Here is an 11,603-nt window from a genome sequence, read left to right as displayed (position 1 = left end):
GGACTTTGATTATTTATGTATGTCTTAATTCATCTTTACACTCTCCTAGGCATCAAGAACTGTTGTTGTAGTTCACTCTGTGTTCAGTAGGTGGTGGTCTTTACTTGGATTGGGACCGGTGGTTCTGGGAATCTGTGTATACCTGTGGTTCTTGGCCAAATTGATTCCTCTGCTGACTAGGTTAGAGTTTGCAGTTTTTGCATGTGTTCTGGCCCATTCCTAGAGGCTGTGTGCTGCTGCATGACTAGCTCTCAGCCCAACCAGTGGCCTCACAGTGGGCCGTGGGATGGATCTGTGAGCTTCAGTCTCAGCATGCTGGGCGGATGGTTGGTTTTCCTGTGCCACTTCTAGGGGTCTCTGGCCAAGGGTCTGGAGTTTGGGAGTTTCCAGGGGCTCTCAGCAGGACCAGCAGGTGTTAGCTCTGTTCCCAGGGGCGGGGCCTTGCCTTTCTGATTCTCAGAAGGCAAGTTTGGCTACTGGTCTGTCCTTCAGTTCCTTGCTGTGTTTCCGCTGCTTTGTCAGAGAGTCTGTGACTGTGGGGGGACCCCTTGGTGCTGTCTTGCTCAGGATTCCCAGCTGGAAGATGCCTAGCTCAAGATTTGAGTGGGACAGATGCTGGCTCCTATTTTCCCGCACACCCCATCCACAATTGTAAGGCAGGTTCTTAGCGCCCCCCACTCTCCAGACCCAGTGGCCTGGGAGAGGATCCTGTTGGGCGGGTGGACACCTCTGCCCTCTTTGGTGGGGTGCTGGGTTTTAGCACCTGCCCGCCTGTCAGTCTCCAGTCAGAGGCCTGGGAGAGGAACCTGTTGGGTGTGTGGGAGGCTGGGACACCTCTGCCTCCCTTGGTGGGGTCCTGGGTTTTAGCGCCCGCCCGCCCGTCAGTCTCCAGTCAGAGGCCTGGGAGAGGAACCTTTGGAACCAATGGCCTGGGGGAGGGGACTATTGAGGGAAGGGACAGGATTCTAAATTCCTTGCCCCCCTGTCCTTGCCAGTCTTTCTCAGGCAGGGGGGAGGGGTCTGAATTAAGTTCTATTGCTTGGCACCAGCTCTGCTTTCCTGATAGGTTTGGAGACCCGCTGTGCTACTCACTCCTCTGCATTTGGCTGTGGGTGACCCACGGTGTTGGGGAGTCATTCACTCCCCTCAGATCTCCACCGCCACCTGTGTTCTGCGTGTGGGTTCCACTGCTTGCTGTTCTGGTTCTGCGTTTGGGTTCCGCTACTTCTGCAGCTTGCTGGCCCCGTCCTATGCTGGTTTCCCCAGCCGTTGGGGCTGCCCGAAACTGTGCCCTCCACCCACCACTGCTTTTCCCGGCTTGGAGCCAGCGACGAGGAGTGGGGGAGAGGTCCTTGTGTTTCGAATTTTTTGAGAAAGTTGGATGTGAGCTTTATCTGGATTTATTTTCCAGTTTGAGTCCTTTTCCATTGCTTTTTGAGTTTGTTGTTGTGGATTTCTTAAGGTAATTGGCTCGTGGGACTCCTTGGTTCTCTCTTTTTGTGAGAGAGAGCTAGGCAGCGTCCCTATTGTCTCAGCGCCATCTTCCGATCTAACTTTATTTTTTAACTAAATATGTTGCCATTTTTTTAAAAAAATGTCCTTTGTTTTCTTTAAAAATCTGGTAAATTGATTTAACTAATCTAAAAAATAATGATAAATAAACAGCCCCTAGCTTTTTTAAATTTCTTACTATTAATATTAATTTTATTGTCAGGGTGATGGACAGAGAGATTATATTTGCCTATGTAAGGAACATTGTTATCCTCTCTCATGTTTTTCTACCACTTTCCTTCCCCCAACCCTCTCTAAGTTATAAAGTTCATTTCCAGCATATTATCTTGTGAGTAACATTGGTTCATTCTTTGTCCTTTTCTCATCATCTTCTCCCCTTCCCTTCCCTAATTCAAATAAACATATAGACATATATAAAATATGCCAGGCTCCAAAGCCAGATACAGTAACCACAGGGACTAAACTATTAGGGGGAAAAATAAAAGAAAAAAATAAATAACTTCACATAGTACATTAAAAATAGCAACCACCAGGTCAAAATTCTTGTTTTCATATCCTGAAGTTCATTTTGCTTAACATCATCCAACATGGTTATATGCAGATAACTGGTGATGTATTGTGATTTTCCTTATTTTCTGCATTATAAGTAGTAACTATGGTATTTTCAGTACTACTTGGTTTTTAACTTAGAGTTTTGTGTATGCTAGGGCACTGATCCATGCCATGATCTCTTTTTAATGCTGGTTATTTTTTCCATATCTTTGTTATTATAATTAATAGAAGGGTTACTTTAGATAGCCCCTAGCTTATTTAAAGGCAATCAAAATAGGAAGAAAAAAAAAAGAAAGACAGAAAACCAACAACTACAATGAAAAAGAATTTGAACCTCCTTTTTCACGTTGTCTCGCTTTATAGTTGTGGATTATCTCACTATCCCATGAATTTGGGCTCAACTCACTAGAACTACTGGAAGAAAATTTCAAGTTCAACATCTAGAGCAGCTAACACACAGCTGTGCAGCCAAGTCTGTAAGATTCATCAGGAAGCAGCTGGGCATAAACTGAACTAAGAATATAATTCCAGTGGTTTGAGGGCAAAAATGTGATGAAATGTTCATAGGTCAAACAAGAAAACCATACCTTTAACATGATCAGACCTTTCATAGTAAAGACATTTTAAGTCACTCTAGAAAATTCAAGTCCTTCATCTCCCCACAAACATTATTGCCATTCACAAATCATAATTGAGGTGAATTTCTGTTCTTTTTGATATCTCAAATGGCTTAGGAGTAACATAAACAATAATTCAAGTTGTTGAGAAAATATAATTTATAATAAGCAATGAGGTTCCCCACTGCAGCACAACATTTAGGAAAAAAGAATAAAGGAATATGACATTTCTTTTTAATGTACTATTAGGCATTACAGCATTATGCCAAAAACAGACCCTGCAACAAGGAAACTGAAGTCTTAGATACAATATATGAAAGATTGCCAAGATATAAGTAACCTGCCTAAATTTTCTATTAGAGTATGTCATATTATTGTCTGATAATGAGAGAGACTAAGAAAATTAAATGTGATATGAATGATATTAAATGTGATTCATGAATGAATGAATGAATGAAAGCAGGGAGTATATGGGTTCAGACATGTGTGGTTCTGTTAAATCCTTTCTGCAAATAAATCTTGAGTATTATTTCAAATATTACTTCTAAAACCCTGTATATATTTCATATATAATACTACACCCACCTCTTCTTTCTTCTGCGTACTTTAAAAACTTAATGCCAACAAAAAATAACATCAAATTATTTCAAAGATGTTGATATAAACTCAAAAAGTTTGGGGTTTATATGAATAGATCTCCATTGTGTAGTGGTACATGAACTTTCTCATTGATCTTAGTAATCTGGTGTTTTTGCATTTGTGGAATTATGAAAATATCTTATAAAAATTTTGTTATTAGATTATTATTGATATACAATGTCAGGAATTTGAGATATATGTACATACAGACATATGTATGGAAATATCTCTTTCCCTTAATTGTGTAAGTTATACTGCATTTGTGACAGCAGATAAATGCCACATGTCTATGGTCATATGACTGTAATAACACAATAAAGGTTATATTTGGTGTATGAGAAGTGTGGATAGTCATCTGAAAGTGTATAGCGCTTGGAATTTTCAGGAAATCAGTGGCAATCATTTCAGTGGAGGTCAACCTTAGGCAATACTTTCAAGGTTATGTGATTCTATATAAAAATGCAATATTTATTGATTTTTTCATAGATAGACTCTCCTATAAATTTATAAGAAAACAAGTTAAATTATGGAAACATAAATGCAACATGAATAGTTATTGTATACTGTTTTGCATATTAGTTTTGTCAATTAGAAATACTATTTATTTCTGCTGTATAGAAAAGAAAACTTTAAATATTACATTTTATGCCACATTTTCATTGAGAAGATATGTCTGTATTAATAAGTTTATTTCGTTCTTTCTACATTAAAACTCTTAATTCTGTTTCTCATAGTCTTCTTTTAAGGACATTTTTTTTCTCCCAATTTTGGCTTGAAAATACTTCATGCGCTCAGTATGTTTGCTAACTGTAGTCAGTCTACCATTTGAACCATGCATCCAGGCCAAAAAAAATTTGTAGTTAATTGGAAAGAAAACCTCATGGACTTTCCCACCATCCTTAAAACTATGATCTTCCAAGTTTCATCCTTCTTAGTAGCTAAGATGGTAGAAATGGGTTATGGACTTCGAGAGACAATGTCTTGTATTGTCTTATAGATCCCATGTCTGCTAGTAACTGTAATAACAAACTACCACAGCTTGGGTAGCTTTAACACTACAAATAATATTACCTCAGGGTTTGGGGAAATAGAACCCCAAGATCAGAGTCTTATTCTGAGGCCTCTTCCTTGGCATGTTCAAGTCCATCTGCTCCTCTTGGAGGATAAATAAGACCATTTTAAATAAGACCATTGAAGTTTCTGTTTCCAAATGCAGCCAGTTTCTAAGGCAATGCATGTTAGATCTTTAGTATGATAACAGTGGAACAGCTTCCCATCCATAACAGGATATTACTTAAGGGATAGAGGAAAGAATGTCTCTAATAGGAATTCATTGAGCTTTGGCATGGTGTATTTTTTTTTTTTTTTTTTTTGGCTGTGGGGCTTTAACTCTGGACCTGAGTATGTCCTTTGGTTCTTCAGCTCAAAGCTAGCACTCTACCATATTAAACCATATTGCCACTTCCGGTTTTCTAGTTAATTGGAGATAAAGAGATTCATGGGAACTTTCAAGCCTGTGCTGACTTTGAACCGTGATCCTCAGATCCCAACCTCCTACGTAGCTAGGATTACAGGTATGAGTCATTGGTACATGGCTTGGCTTAGAAGTTATGGCTATACTTTAAACGAAATTATTGAGGGAGATAAAGGATGTATTAGGGCTTGTAAATATAGTATGAAGGGGTTGAGAGTTTGGTCTAGTGTTAGAGTGCTTACCTTGCATGCACGAAGACCTGGGTTCGATTCCTTGATTCCACATACGTAGAAAAAAGCTAGAAGTGATACATTGGCCCAAGTGGTAGAGTTCTTCCATTGAGAAAGCCCAAGCACAGTGATCAGGCCCTGAGTTCAATGCCCAGGACTGGCAAAAAAATTGTCTTAATCTTCGAGATTTCAAATTTTTACCTTGGTAAGATAGGCACCCAGTGGTACTAGGGGATTGAACTCAAGACCCTAAATTTGTGAAACAGCAACGCTAGTAATTCCACACCTGAAGATGGTAATGGATCAATTATTTTGAGGTAGCATATTGACTCCTGGGCCTGCCTGGGCTCCAGCCATCCTAATATGTGCTTGCCATTGTCACTGCAAGGAACAAGCTGAAAATTTTGCCCTACCCTTTGGTTAGAGTATCTGAAACTTCCTTCTGTCTGAACTTGTCTAGAACTGGAATTCTCTAATTTATGTTTCCCAATTAGCTAAGATAACATATTTGGGCTACTTTATGCAGTAAAATATGCAATTAAAAATATCTTGGTATTGCCTATAACTGCTTAACTTAGATAGTTAACATCAATTTTCTCTCTCTCAATTTTGGTACTGAAATTTGGTCCTGAATAAATCTTTTTTGATGTACAATGCATTGTCTTGGATTTAATCCCAGGACAATGCAAACAATCTTTTAAAAGTTTATAAATTTATGTCAAAAATCATGATAAATAAGGAGTCAAGTTGGAAACAAAACAGTGATCCTGAAGTTATAAAAGACTTCCATTTTTTTCTAAAAGAAGGAAAGCAGAAATGTGAAAGGTATGAGATATAATTTCTGATAACCTACTAGGTCTCTGTGAAAATTCTATAGTTGTGACATTATCTTCCTTTCTTAAAGCTTGCTTTATTAAACTCCCCTGGAGTGGATATTGGTTGGACTGGTTGGTAACCTTCTTCAGGAAATTAAGCTGATTTGAAAGGGCTGATGGTGTAGTAAATCAAGGAATGATGTGGATGAGTACAGACACTATCACAGAATGAGCTGACCAGGTTCAACTGCTGGAGAGCAAAACAAAGCAAGTTCAACTCTAATGATTTGTAATAAAAAATATACATATACATATGTGTGTATACACACATACTCACACACACACACACACACACACACACACACACACACATATATATATATATATATATGTATGTATATATCCATGAGAAAGTAAATCTCCAGTAGAATATACAGAAACTTTGCCTGACAGGTATTATACTATATTTTACAAGATTGTACAGGCTGCAGGAAAGATAAAGTATCAAGGTTAGAAAAGAAATGTACTCATTACCTGACAAATGTAACCCCTCTATACATTATCCAGACAATAAAACGCAATTTAAAAAAAGGAAAAAAATATTAATGTTATCATAGATTGTGCATAAAATTTTTAAAAAATGAAAATTCATCCTTTACTATATACTTTATAAGTATCCTTTGTATTTTTTAAGGTTTCTGTAATTGTAGAGAGAGAACTTATATATGTTAAGAATTGGATTAGGTAAAATATGTAACATGGCTAGGCACTGGTGATTCAAGCATGTAAGCCTAGCTAGTTAAGAGGTTGAAATCTGAAGATCACAGTTTAAAGTCAAGTAGAGCAGGAAAGTTCATGAGGCTCTTACCTCCAATTAACCACCAAAAGTGCTGGAAGAGGAGTTTCAGTTCAAGTTTTAGGGCTCTAGTCTTGAGCTGAAAGCTCATGAGCAGCATCCAAGGGCTGAGTTCAAGCCCCAGGATTAGCAAAACAAAACAAAACAAAAACACAAAAAAGCAACACAGAGTTACAGTTAGATATTTTATAATAAAACATTTTAATATACTGCATAGACTAAGAAACAGAAGACTTATGTGTTAACTTTATATCCATGATAAGTGATATCGTATATTCATTAAGAGGAAAGCTTTATTCCGATTTACAAGTTAGAAGGGTAAGTCTATGTTCAGTTGGTTTCATTGCTTTGTGGGACTGTAACAAGACAATATATCAATGTGGGGAGCATATGAGAGAGAATTATTTTTTAACCTAGAATGTCTTTAAAAAAAAAGAAAAGGGAAAATGAAGGTCTGGGTTCCCATGAATTTCACTCCAAAGCATTTAATAATCAGAGAAACTATTAAGCTATTTGTCAAACTCTGGAAGAAAATAGAAAGTCATGTTACTTTACCACGTATGTTTTTTCAAATTACAACAACGTCACCAAAGGTAATGACTTGTCCATATATTTCTCTAAGTTCTAGTCAGACCTCAGAATGCTAAACACTTATGGAATTCCAATTATTTTTTCCCTAGATTGACTGGATCTTTATTACACACGCGCACGTGTGTGTGTGTGTGTGTGTGTGTGTGTGTGTGTGTGTATTTGTGGTTGAATAAACAAATATAGCAATCAGGCAGAACAAAAATATGATTGTGGTCTTTTGTTCTTCCTTTCACACCATGAAAGCTTGCCATAATTCCCAATCAAATCCCACCAAAGTTTCAAACATCAATGCTGTCCTCAAAGTTCTGGGTGAAAACCCAAGATGGTCCGTCTCATTTACGATATCCATTTTACATGGAAATTTTAAGTCTTCGAATTACATTGCCATCAAGGAAACATATAATATTTCTTTTAAAATACATAGATTGTAGAACACTTTCACCAGAAAATGGAAGGAATTTACACATAGGATTAAATTTAAATATTTAGTCACTTAAATGGATATCCTATAGCTCACAACTCAGGGCCCATTTAAAGTACATAATTGCAAAGATTCATCTATTACCATCTGCCATGAAGACAGTCTTCGCTGAAAAGGAACCAGATGTGGTAAACAAATTAACATGTGTGCCATTGTCAAATGCTGCTGTTCTGAAGCATGTAAGTGACAGAGCAATTAATGCCTGTGAACAGCTGGTTCTAAGGAGTATGGAAAGTGATTACTTTGCACCATAAATGGACGAATCCACAGATGTTTCAGGTTGTGCTCTGTTGTTGGCATTTGTGAGATATATTTTGGAAAGCACTGTGAATAAAAGCATGCTGTTTTGTAAAACTTTACTGGCTGATACACCAGGGAAAGCAAACTTTTTGAAGTGTTTCAAAAGAGAAGACAGACCTTACGGTGGGTAAGATATGGTCTGTACTTTTGAATACAGACTGAAGCAAATCAAAGAATGGGAAAATGTGTTTCCTTTCCATTCTGAGTATACTGTACTTGCTACCCACTACAATGATGTAAATGATCATTTCTTTGGAAATGTTTGGAAAGGAAAACACTGTCACTTGTTGAATTTCTTTTTAACTTGAAACTCAAATGACAGGAATGAAGAAATTAGAATGGGCTCATAAAATATTATCGAGTATTACTTTACTTTCTCAATCAAAAGTCAAAACAGTAACTGACAGACTACTAATCTCTAAAGATTTACATGGCAAATTTCATGAGATATATTTTCCTTTTATTCTCATTTTTAGGTGATATGAATATTTTTCAGAAAGGCAACCTAATCTTAACCGGTATTCGCAGGACTTATACTGTCATAGAATCAGAGAGATTTTTTAAAATTAATGTAAAACAATTCAATGTATCATCTATAATTTTTTTTAAAGTATGGAAACAGGTGGATAGGATGGGATGGTAAAAATGTTGAAAAGGGTGGCATTGATGAAGATGCATTGTACTCATAAACTGCTTTGTAGAATGGAAACATGTATACAACTACATAAAGACAACAAAAATAAATTTTAAAATATTAACTGTAGCTCAAGTGAAGAATACTAATCAAGGTGCATCATAAACAAAGTGATCCATGTATTAAAAGTAAAGTAATTTACATCTCGCATTCTGCCTATATCTTCTACACATTCAGATTTTGACATAACACCACATGGTACTGTAAAGCCATTGTGTTCTGATAGAGTTATACAGAAAATGTTTTCTTACATGTGTATTTCTGCATTAAACCATTTTCCTGGTTTTATGCACTGTATCAATGAGATGTTCTGTCACTTTTACAATGAACTTACAAGATAATACATAGCGTGAAATTACCTAATTTGACTCCTTATTTCAATCCATCCTAGTGGGGTGGGCATTGTGAGGAAGAGAAGCTCATATCATAACAGCTAAGAAAGAGAGAGGAGGACTGCAGGGAAAGGAGGAGGGAGAGAAGGAGAGAAAGTGAAGTGAGAGAGAGGAAGCAGAAGGATGAGAGGGAGAGGAAGAGAAGGGATTGGTATTTTTCTGCATTTTGAGCTCTGTACTTTTCTCTCTTTTATTCCACCTAAAAAAAGTAATATAAAATTATATTATAAATCTGAACCCATTGGTTCTAGCTTCTTCTTAACATTTTTTTGGAGAAGAGGATGACTTTGAACCAGTGGGTTTCTTTATGCTGTATTTTACTTTCTATCTAGAAAAGTTAAATTCTTACCTAAACTATTTCCTTAGGGTTCATACTCAGGGTATAACGTATAATGGATAACAGATTAAGATATACCACTTTCTTACAGTAGCTCAATTTCAGCTCAGGAATTTAGGTACAATTATATTTTTGTACAAATGCTGCACAGAAACAATTCTATGAAATAAGAGTATATGGCAGGGCTTATTAATATTATATTTATGAAATTTTGTGTATTACACACAGTGGTTATCATCACTTGTTTTGTAACCAATATGAGTTTAGGAGTGAGCACTGTCTTTAAAAAATATAATTGGGATTCACTTCTTTATTTTTCTATAGACATGTTGAATAAAAATAATTTGAGGCCAGGCATCGTGGCTCCGACCTGTAATCCTGGCCACTAAGGAGGCTGAGATCTGAGAATCAAGTTTGAAAGCTAGCTGAAACATGAGAACAGTTAATCACTAGATAGTGGGAAGTGGCACTGTGGCTCAGGGGTAGGGCAGTACCCTGGATATGAAGAGCTCAGGGACAGTGCCCAGGATCAGAGTTCAAGCCCCATGACCCACACCCACATACACACACAAAACAATAATAATAACCAGGTGTAATACATCCTAATAAGATGTAACAGATGTTACATAGTAATTATTTAAAGCATGTTCAATAAATAGCAAAAAGTATATACCTATAGATAAAATATTTGAAAATGCATCAATTTTATTAAACAATTTCCCCTTGACAGTAATTAAATGGAATAGCTTAATGCTTATTGGACAAGATTGTCTTTCTAAAAGAACAAAGTCAATTGCCCCTTTTACTTTATTAGGGAAATAACTGACAAAAATACAATGGTAATAAAGACATGAATCTATAACAAGAGCAGTGAATTTTTGTCTTCTTGTCAATATCAATTTCACAAAGTTATTTTATTCTATTCATATATGTCAATATAATATAGCTTGATAAACTTATTCCTATTACTAATTTTATCAGCCTATGTTTGTAATTATATTTTATTTTGTCTTCATAATAACTTATATTTGAACATGCCATTTGTCTTAATATTCTCCTTTCTCACTTGTCCTCAAGCCTAATAATTTCTTTATTTTATAATCCGGGTCACTCACTTCACTTTCTGGATCTAGGTTCTGCATATGACAAGAAATCCAATATTTATTTTTCATAGTCTGGCTTATTGTTATAAAATAAAGATTTCCAGTTCTATCTATTTTCTTGAAGATGATATGATTTCATTATGTGTGCATGAATAATATACAATTGTGTGCATTGTGTATGAATATGTATGTATATACATATTACAATTTCTTTATTCAATTATAAGTTAATGAACATCTAGGTTAATTCTGTAGCTAGACTTTTTTTTCATTTTATGTGGGTCATGCAGCTTGAACTCAGCCTGGCCTTTGTCCCTGAGCTCTTCAGCTCAAGGCTACCTCTCTACCCTTGAGGCAAGCCCCACTTGTCATTTTCTAGAGTCTCAGGTCCTTTTGTGCCCAGGCTGGCTTTGAACCTTGATCCTCAGATCTCAGCCTCCTGAATGGCTAGGATTACAGGCATGAGCCACTGCACCTGGCTCCTATTCTGTTTTTTTTTTTTTAATTGAGGAAGAGGGAAGATGGAAATAGTGAAGTTTTGTCTGAGAAATGTGTTTTTTAGGCAGTAACTCTAGTATTTGAAACATACCCCAGTTCTTTTAGTAGTACTTTATAATGCTTTAGATTTAAAATTTAATTATATTTGCAATGGTGATTTTTCAGTAAGTATATTATTTTTTGACCCTTTTGTTAAAAGTATGTTCTTTGACTGTTAAATTTAGTATGGCAGGTTTGTCTACTTTTTATTTTTTTTGACTTATGATTTTTAATCATTTTGAAATTACTGTTTTCATGGAGTTCTATGAGATATGCTTCTCTTTACCACCTCATAGAATAAACTTACTCTGATTCAAATTTGGACAGCAGCTAGCTTGTTCTCTCTTCTAGAGGACCATCTGTAAAAATTTCTCTGCATGTCAACAAATCTTAATTTACTTGCAAACGTCTGTCAGTTTCACCATGAGTCAGACCAGGCTCATCCAAGTTAGGTGAGTTTCTCCCCCTTGTTT

Source organism: Megascapheus bottae, chromosome 12 (genome assembly GCF_031878675.1).
Source record: "Megascapheus bottae isolate mThoBot1 chromosome 12, mThoBot2.hap1, whole genome shotgun sequence".
Classification (NCBI taxonomy): domain Eukaryota; kingdom Metazoa; phylum Chordata; class Mammalia; order Rodentia; family Geomyidae; genus Megascapheus; species Megascapheus bottae.
Note: the sequence above shows the minus strand (reverse complement) of the source record.